The sequence below is a fragment of the Prionailurus viverrinus genome, chromosome D2, assembly GCF_022837055.1.
Source record: "Prionailurus viverrinus isolate Anna chromosome D2, UM_Priviv_1.0, whole genome shotgun sequence".
Lineage (NCBI taxonomy): Eukaryota > Metazoa > Chordata > Mammalia > Carnivora > Felidae > Prionailurus > Prionailurus viverrinus.
Window position 1 is genome coordinate 8389469 of NC_062571.1, and position 9386 is coordinate 8398854.

A 9386-nucleotide genomic window follows, 5' to 3' on the forward strand; every position below is an offset into this window, starting at 1 on the left:
GAGCCATAGCGCTCACCATAGCATGAAATTATTATTTCCATATCTTTGCTGGGCTGGAAGCTTGGCGAGGGCAGTAATCTTGTTAATCTTACTCCTCAGAGCACTACCTAGCACGTCATTGTTGAGCGGATAAATGATTAATGAATGTTGGAATGATGAATCCATGAATGATGGGTTAACTGGTTGACTGAATGAATGAAAAACTGAACGAACCGATGTGCTTCCCAGAAGAAGCAATAGACCCTAAAGGATGAGCTTGGCAGGTGGGAAGATTTGTATTCAAATTTGGGCTCCACCCCATACCCCTGTGTGTGGCCGAGGGACTTAGCATCTCTGATCCTCCACTGCTTCATTTATAAATTGGGTAACATGTCCTACCTTTGGAGCTCCTGGGTGGCTCAGCTGGTTGAGCATCCAACTCCTGATTTCGACTCGGGTCATGATCGCGTGGTTCAGGGGATTGGGTCCCCCATCAGGCTCTGCACTGACAGCATGGAGCCTGGTTGGGATCCTCTCTCTGTCCCTCTCTGCCCCTCCCCACCCTCTCATGTCCTACCCTTTTCAGTGGCTGTGAAGATAAAGAAGATATCATATGTGAAGTGAGTACCATAGCACCTGTATTAGTTACCTAGGGCTGGGTAACAAATTACCCTGGAACATATCAGCTGGAAACAAGAGCATTTATTATCTCACCAGTTCTGTGGGTCAGGAGTCTGGGAGCAGCTAGGCTGGGTCTGTCACAATCCTGCAACCAAAGTGTCAGCTCAGCTACAGTCATCTCCAGGATTTGCTCCCATGCTCTCATAGGAGCCTCTCTGGGTGCTGTCTCCTAGTATGGCAGCTGGCTTCCCCCAGAATGAGCAATCCAAGAGGCATCTAGAAAGAAGTGGAAAACAAGTGACAGTCTTCTCATAACACAATCTCAGAAGTGACATCTCATTGCTCTAACCATACTCTGTTTGTTGGAAGTAAGTTATTGGTTCCTGCTTACACTCAAGAAGAAGAGATTACAGAGGAGGCGGGGGTCAATGGGGCCATCTGTCACCACAGAACCCGAGCGTGGTAAGAGTAACATAGCTAACATTTCACATGGTTTCCTATTGTGTATTTGATCTTAGTTCTCACACAGTACTGTGAGGGAGGTAGAATAGTCAGCCTCATTGAGTGGATGAGGAAACTGAGGTAAGGAGAGGTCAAGTAAGTCTAGGAAAGCCCCACAGTTAGCATGTAGCATCCTTAGTCTTCAAACAAGTTCATCTGAACCCATGGCCTTTTTAAAAAAACTTTTTAATGTATATTTATTTTTGAGAGAGACAGAGACAGAGACAGAGCAGGGGAGGAGCAGAGAGAGAGGGAGACCCAGAATCCGAAGCAGGCTTCCGGCCCCGAGCTGTCAGTACAGAGCCCGACACAGGTCTCGAACTCACGAACTGCGAGATCATGACCTGAGCTGAAGTCGGATGCTCAGCCAACTGCCCCTGAACCTATGGTCTTAACCTCAGTGCTGAACTTCCTCTGACAGATGAGTTTAATAAACGCTAGGTGTTGTCATTAAACGCAAGGACAGCAAGTGGTAGACAATACTCAAAGAGCGGAATTGGAGGAAGAACTCAGGAGATGGGTAGCTTGATTCACGAAATGGAGACAGGAGCTGAAGTTTCACATCCAGGAAAAAACACAGCAGTTTCCCGTGAGTGGAGCCCAGTGAGGATGGCCATCGAGAGAGCATGCGGGAGGTTAAAAGTCACGGGTCAGGCTCAGAAAAGGAAAAGTCTTGCTAAAGTATCAGAGCCTTACAACGAGGGACAGCAGCTGAGGCAACGACGCCTGGGCCGGAGCCATAGAGCCTTCAACATTTGCCACAATACAAAACATATGCTGTGATTTTTTTTTTTTCTAACACGGAGGCTTTCAAGGGTAAAAAATTTTGGCCTGGAACTCCCAGACTAAGTTATTGGTTTTGGCCTGAGAAAAAAAAAAAGAGCATTTACTGAAATGACATGCACCCTTTCATCTATCTCCCTATATTTTAAAATATTGGTTTAAACATGATCCACGACTCGAGGGCCGAGCTTGCATCACATCCCTGGAAATGAAGTAATGACTCTCCATGTGACATCTGGCAAACTGTCCCGGCACTCCAGGCCTTGGGAACACTTGTTATGCTTCCAGCAAAAACAAGTTGTTAAAGGATGAAGGAGCAGTCTCTCTCTTCTAAACTAAACATGTGGTCAGAACATGTGGTCAGAGGACAGGAAACAGCAGAGAAAGGTAATTTGATTTGGACTCGTGCTTTGCTCGTTACGTCCAAATAGAGAGTCACAAAGGAAGCCACAGCTGGTGTTCAGATAATCAGCCGATAGTACTGACAGAGCCATAACAGTGTGTCGTTGAATTCTCCAAGGAAAGAAAGAGAGAGAGAGAGAAAGACAGAGAGAGAGAGAGAGAGAGAGAGAGAGAGAGAAAGAGAGGAGTTCTTGATCACCCTCTAACTCTGGGCCAGAATATGGAGTGCCGAAGTACGAATAACACGTAATAAGCTCTTTTATTCACAATGTGTGACTCACTTTAAGAAATGCAGTGTGAGGTTTTTATTTATTTATTTATTTTTTCAACGTTTATTTATTTTTGGGACAGAGAGAGACAGAGCATGAACGGGGGAGGGGCAGAGAGAGAGGGAGACACGGAATCAGAAACAGGCTCCAGGCTCTGAGCCATCAGCCCAGAGCCTGACGCGGGGCTCGAACTCGCAGACCGCGAGATCGTGACCTGGCTGAAGTCGGACGCTTAACCGACTGCGCCACCCAGGCGCCCCAAGTGTGAGGTTTTTAAACTGGAGAATGAACTATTTGGATCATGACTTTGTCGCGTTCATAAGTGTTGTTTAATTTAGGAAAGGATTCTGTTAAGCCATCAGAGTTTTTATTCCTCAGAAGTTTGCTAAGAATCATGGCATTGTAAGGTTCAGGAGGCCAGAGTAGATCCGGGAAGGGCTGACTGGGAACAGGACCAGGGAAAGAGCTCACCTTGCCTCTAGGAAATAAAGTTTGACTTGATCACACTACTGATTGGTCAGAAATAAGGTTGGGACAAGGACCAGGCTGGCTGCAAAATGGAATTTGCTTATAATGGTTGTGGTTTGGAAGAGAGCAGGACAAGCATATCCTCTTTCAGGAGTCCTTATGTTATATTTACCGCATTGCCCTCATCCTAGAGAAATCTGAATGAAGCTCTTTCTACCTGAAGAGAATCTGAGGCAAAGTTCTTGTAAGGGGGTAGGATCTCTGAGGTGTTGAAAACCATGGAATTCTATTATTTTCTTTGAGTACTAAGACATCACAAGTTCACACTTCACCAGCTCAGTCCGCATACAACATCCAAATACACACTCTTGGAGGGGAGAGTCCAGTCTACGCCATATTTGCGCTTCCTGCTCTGCCCAAGGTGCTGGGTGAGCTGCCGTGAACGTTGAATGGGAACCCCTAGCATATCAACCGCAAGGGCTTAGATCCACAGCCTGATACCTCCCCGCTCCACTTCTCACCACCCGAGTATATCATCCCCAAAAACAGCAGTCAAAAGCACGCAAGGAAGGCTTCTTTGGAGTCCTAACTGACTCATGGAAGCATATATCCATTAATTAACTGATGGACTTGCTTATGGAGCACCTTCATGTTGGGCACTGTCCTAGGTTCTAAGGATCAAAAGATAAACAAGACACAATACCTTTCCCAAAATGAATCACACTAGAAGCATGATTCAATTTAGAAAACTTCTGTTTATAATGCGCTTACTGGAAACACACGTGTTGACTACAGCTGTGTACATCTAGAGTCAAAGGAGCAAACCGACAAGAAAGCATTCAAAGTGTATCACGTATCCATATAGGATGGATTTGCCATCTTGGCAAATGAAGTATAACACACATACGTGAACAGCCATGGCACAGCCAAAACTACAAATACAGACACTGCTTAACAAAGTCTCTGACACTGAAGACTGGGGCCCTGGATCTATTTTCTGACTTGCCGTTGAGCAAGTCGTCTGTAAAATGGACGAATAAAAATTGCCCCACGTTATTGTAGTCTCCACACTTAGCCTATAGTAAAATGATAAATCCTTCTTTTTGTTGCTGTTGTGGGTTGTTTTGTTGTTGTTGTTGTTGTTGTTGTTGTCGTTGTTTTGAGAGAGAGAGAGAAGGAGAATGAGCAGGAGAGGGCCTGAATGGGGTGGGGGGACAGAGGACCCAAAGTGGGCTCTGTGCTGACAGCAGAGAGCCCGATGTGGGGCTCGAACCCACAAACTGCAAGATCACGACCTGAGCCAAAGTCGACGTTTAACCAAGTGAACCGCCCAGGTGCCCCCAATACTTCTCAAATAGATTAACTGAGTAAATACGGATCTCATCTGTGTTATTAAATGTGTTCTCATTCTCTCAGAATACAAGGAGCCCTAAGAGATCATCCTTCGTAAGGATGCATGTGAAATCACTCATGTACTCAACAAATAGGTGGCGAGACCGTGCCCTGTCCTGGGCACTACAGAGCCAGTGGCGAACAGATTGACTCCCTCTGGAGAGAGGCCAGTTATAAGTTTATTCCAGGAATCTAGGTAAGATTTTTTTTAAAAGATTTTATTTTCGAGTAATCTCCACACCTAATGTGGGGCTTGAACTCACAACCCAGAAATCAAGAGTCACACCACTCCACTGACTGAGCCAACCAGGTGCCCCTCTAGGTAATTTTTTTTTTAATTTTTTTTAACGTTTATTTATTTTGAGACAGAGAGAGACAGAGCATGAACAGGGGAGGGGCATAGAGAGAGGGAGACACAGAATCTGAAACAGGCTCCGGGCTCTGAGCTGTCAGCACAGAGCCCGATGCGGGGCTTGAACTCACGGACCGTGAGATCATGACCTGAGCTGAAGTCGGACACTTAACCGACCGAGCCACCCAGGTGCCCCTAGGTAATATTTTTAAGAGACTTCAAATAATATATGGTTGAGCCTTGGGTCTGTTTCATCATCTTACCTCACGAGTGGGAAATGATCCTATTTTCATCTATAATAATTTTGCTTCTTCCTTCCTTCCAATCCTCTTGGTATCTTCTACATTATTTTTTGGTCAAGCCATCGGCATTAGAGTAATCCTTTTCAGGAATGATATTTCAATATATTTTACAAACAGTACCGCTTTAGCAACAAGCTGATATGGGCCACAGGACTAAAGCCCAGTCCTGGACGTAATCTCTTGAGACCCTGGACTGTGAGGAGAGGCTGGGAAGAGTCATGGGTGGGGGCTGCAAATAGCTGAGTGATGGAAGGGGTTGAGGCTCAGGACAGTGTCTATGCACCAAAGCTGTCAGCTGGGATTTCAACAAGGCCACAGATGCTAAATAAAGCACTTGCATACCCAGTGTCTGGCTACCACAGAGCTCCAAGCAATGCTAAGCTTTAGGAACGTTTCCTCTGCTTCCACGATACTCTGCGAAATTAAACCGCTCATCTGTATAACCCATATTTCGAAGTGGCCATGTGTAGACTTGTACATAAGCTCTTGATTTTTGTTAAAATGCCAACTTCTGGTTTGTGTCATACCTAAAACTGGGTAGAAATTAAAGACCTTTGCTGTTTCCCATTCTCCACTGGAAAGAGTGGTTTCAGCCTCTGACGTCTGCTTTCATAGTGGTTACACCCAAGGACCTAGTCATGAGGATTGCCCAAAATGGCAAGAAGCTGCCATTTCAGTCACTGTTGTATCTTTTTTACATAGACTGTTATTTGTTTAATAGAATAGCCTGGATTGCTTCTGGTTGTTTGGGGTTAGAACAGAGACTTAAGGAGAGCAAATCAGCTTGTTTATCTTTAGTTCAAAACAAGAGAAGAAGCTAACCTTACCAGAAAGCACGGGGGGATCCTGGATTGCCTCAAGGGTTCAGGTGAAGGACGCTGCGGAAGGTGGCTGTTCCTGAGACTGAGTGAAAAGACAGGGTCAAAGGCAGGAAGGCCTCTTGGTGAGGATATGTAGCCCAGTGGGCGTGCCTGCTCTTTCGATAGTTTGAGGAAAAGTCCCCTGAGCACTCAACTGAGAAAGACCAGGAGGACAAGAAATCATTCCAAAGAAAAATAATGTAGAAAACAATCCTGTTTCATTTGGACCTCTGGTTTTTGCTCTGGATTAAGGGCCAATTATAGTATTAATTCATTAAACACAATGAAAAGGGATTCTTTTAATTTTTAATTGTAAAAATTTTTAATTAAGTTTATTTATTTATTTATTTATTTAGAGAGAGAGAGAGAGAGTGTGTGAGAGCTAGAGCAAGAGAAGGGAGGGGGAGGGGCAGAGAGAGAGGGAGAGAGAAAGGATCCCAAGCAGGCTCTGCTCCAACAGCACACACCCCAACATGGGGCTCAGACTCATGAACCGTGAGATCATGACCTGAGCCAAAATCACAAGTCAGATGCTTAACCGACTGAGCCACCCCGGTGGCTTAGAATGTAACAGACCATCTTAGAATGTAACAGACCATCAGTGGCCTCAGCACTGTCTCCCCACTTTCTAGCATCATACCTATCACGAAGGAAGCACCCAGAGGAAAAAAGAATTCTTGAATGAATTATGACAAATTCATAAATACAGCCTAAAAATAGAGAGTCTAAATGTCGACTTCCTACACTATGACATTCCCATGGAGTGGCTTCAATTTCCTGGGCAGTTTCACAACAAAAGTTAATTGGCTTTGTCAAGTGTGCTCTCTCACCCCATGGCCACTTTCACAACACACCATTTATTAGCAGATGAGAGTTATATAGCGATAAGTAAGCAAAACATTCAGATTCATTCATTTCTCTTCCGGCAAGCATGCATCATGTCAAACGCGGTGTTGGGGGCCCAGCGTACACCTGAACAAGAAAGAATCGGCTCGTGGCCTGGAAGAGCATACCTTCTGTTGCTCAGATTGTGGAAAGGGCCAGACTGCAAGGCGGAGTGATTCTCTCTAGCTTACTATGATCTCTGATTACTACGTGTCGTGGATAGTCGCTGCCTCCGGCTGAAAACTACAGAGGTTAAGGTCTCCTGCGTGCACGTGGCAGTTAGCACATCTGAAACCTCTAGGAAGCCCGTCTTCTCTTCTTCCTAGAACCAGCATCACTTCCTTATATCGGGAGGCGCTTTTATAGACATCTTCCATTTTTGGCCCATAGCAAAAGAGTTGAGAACTTATCATTTGCTCCGGTTTTTCACAGAACAACAGTGAAAAGACCTGATGCTCTGGCAACCGGCCTATTTTCAGTAGAGTGCATGCTAGAACTTATTTTTTCCAAAACCAGACATAAACCCGTGTTGTCTGTACAACATGCATAGGCCCAGTTTTCTCTGGAAAACAATAGCTAACATGCGAAGGTCAGCTCATCGGTGTGGTTCAGGGCCAGGAACATGGCCAAGTAGCTGCCCGCACAGGGCTGGCAATGATCTGTGGTGTGTCTGGACCCACTGTGCTGTCCGCCGTTGTAACCACTGTAGGGCCTCGCCCTTGTCCATGGGGCTGCCTGTGTAACAAGCAAACAAAAGTCATTATTGACAGGGTTGTTCACAAAATTATTGAACCAAGAGAGGACATCCAAGATCAAGAAGCTGGGGCATTGAGACCAAAAAGGGAAACTAAGATGGGGTGAGGGAAAGGCTGAAAGTGGACAATCCAATATCAGGGCCAAGAACCAATCCGCTGCATGAAGGGATACAGAGATGCCCGATGCTCAGGTGCAGAGCCAGAAGGATGAACATCTGAGAACGGGCTTGGGAACACCCAGCACGGGTTCAGATTCTTACGCCCTGACACAAAATGGCAGATTTTGGCAGTATGTAGAAAGCGTGGAAACAGGTAGAAAACCCCTTCACTTACTTGCGTGGATAACATGACTTGCTATGGGAAGAATTCTGCATTCAGTTCACTTTCCCAATTGATGAACCTCCGAGCTCCTGTCTTCTCTCCTTCCTCCCTAGGGCACACTAGACACCCTGTAATCATTAAGAGAAGGCTCTTCGTCAGCTTGTGTCCCTTTTTTTCAGTTCCCGACTGTAATTTGAAATACAGGCATACCTCAGAAATACTGCAGGGTTGGTTCCAGACCGCTTCAGCAAGGCGAGTATCTCAATAAAGCGAGTCACATGAACCTTTTGGCTTCCCAGTACACATAAAAGTTATGGTTACACTATATTGTAGTCTACTAAGTGTACAATATCAGTATGTCTAAAAAACAATCTACGTATCTTAATTTAAAAATACTTTATTAGGGCACCTGCATGGTTCTTGATTTTGTGGGTTCGAGCCCCACGTCCGGCTCCACACTGATAGTGCAGAGCCTGCTTGGGATTCTCTTTCTCTCTCCCTCTCTCTGTGCTCCTCCCCTTTCCATGCTCTCCCTCTCTCAAAATAAATAAATAAATAAACCTTAAAAATAAACAAATAAATAAAATAAAAATATTGATGCAGAGACATGAAATGAGCAAATGCTGTTGCAAATATGGAACCAATAGGCTTGCTTCCCACAGGTTTGCCACAAACCTTCAATTTGTAAAAAAAAAAAAAAAAAAAAGGCAATATCTGCAAAGAACAATTAAGTGAAACACAATAAAACAAGGTATGCCTATAGTGGTAAAAGGGACAGAACAATCAACAATTGTGACTATCAGGGCACCTGGGTGGCTCAGTAGGTTAAGCATCCGACTTCTGCTCAGGTCATGGCCCGCGTCAGGCTCTGTGCCGACAGCTCAGAGCCTGGAGCCTGCTTCAGACTCTGTGTCTCCCTCTCTCTCTGCCCCTCCCTCAGTCACACTCTCTCTCTGTCTCAAAAATGAATAAACTTTAAAAAAATTAAACAAATAATCGTGACTATCAATGGGATGGGGATCAATAGTGCGCTCAATCATCCAGATGCTTAAACAAACCTAGACTTTACTTTCCCCGCCAAGAAAACATTGAGACTCGCACAAGCATTTGAGCACATTGAGTTGCAATCCTTGTTCAGTCATGTGACTGTACAAGTTACTGAGTCTATGTCCTATCCTTGGGTATTTGGCTGTTTCCAACTTACTGTGATTGTGGAAGAATGCTGATATAAATGCTCATGAATTCTTGGAAGCGTCTTTCGGGGCCCTGATAAGAGAAGTGGATTTCTGCCACACTGTTTTCTATCACCCCATTGAGACGCAACGTTTCAGATCACTCCTTTTGATAAATGATCACCCATCGGGCCTCTGTTTGTCTGAGAAGAGAGAAGAGATTCACAGCAGACACTCCTTTAGATTTATATTTTCACATAAGTCTTTTTGTGGCCAAAGATGTTGCCTATCCACTCACAACAGCAAGTTCATTGTGAGACACAG

General features: G+C 44.9%; 1 long non-coding RNA gene across 1 annotated transcript; it reads right to left on the reverse strand.

The window, feature by feature from the left end:
- Positions 1-710: 710 nt before the first annotated feature.
- LOC125148093 (uncharacterized) lies at positions 711-8116 on the reverse strand. The gene is made up of 3 exons (XR_007145415.1): positions 7903-8116; positions 6943-7549; positions 711-876 (listed from the first exon to the last, which is right to left on the reverse strand). It is a non-coding gene; the product is annotated as an uncharacterized LOC125148093 (long non-coding RNA).
- Positions 8117-9386: the final 1270 nt, after the last annotated feature.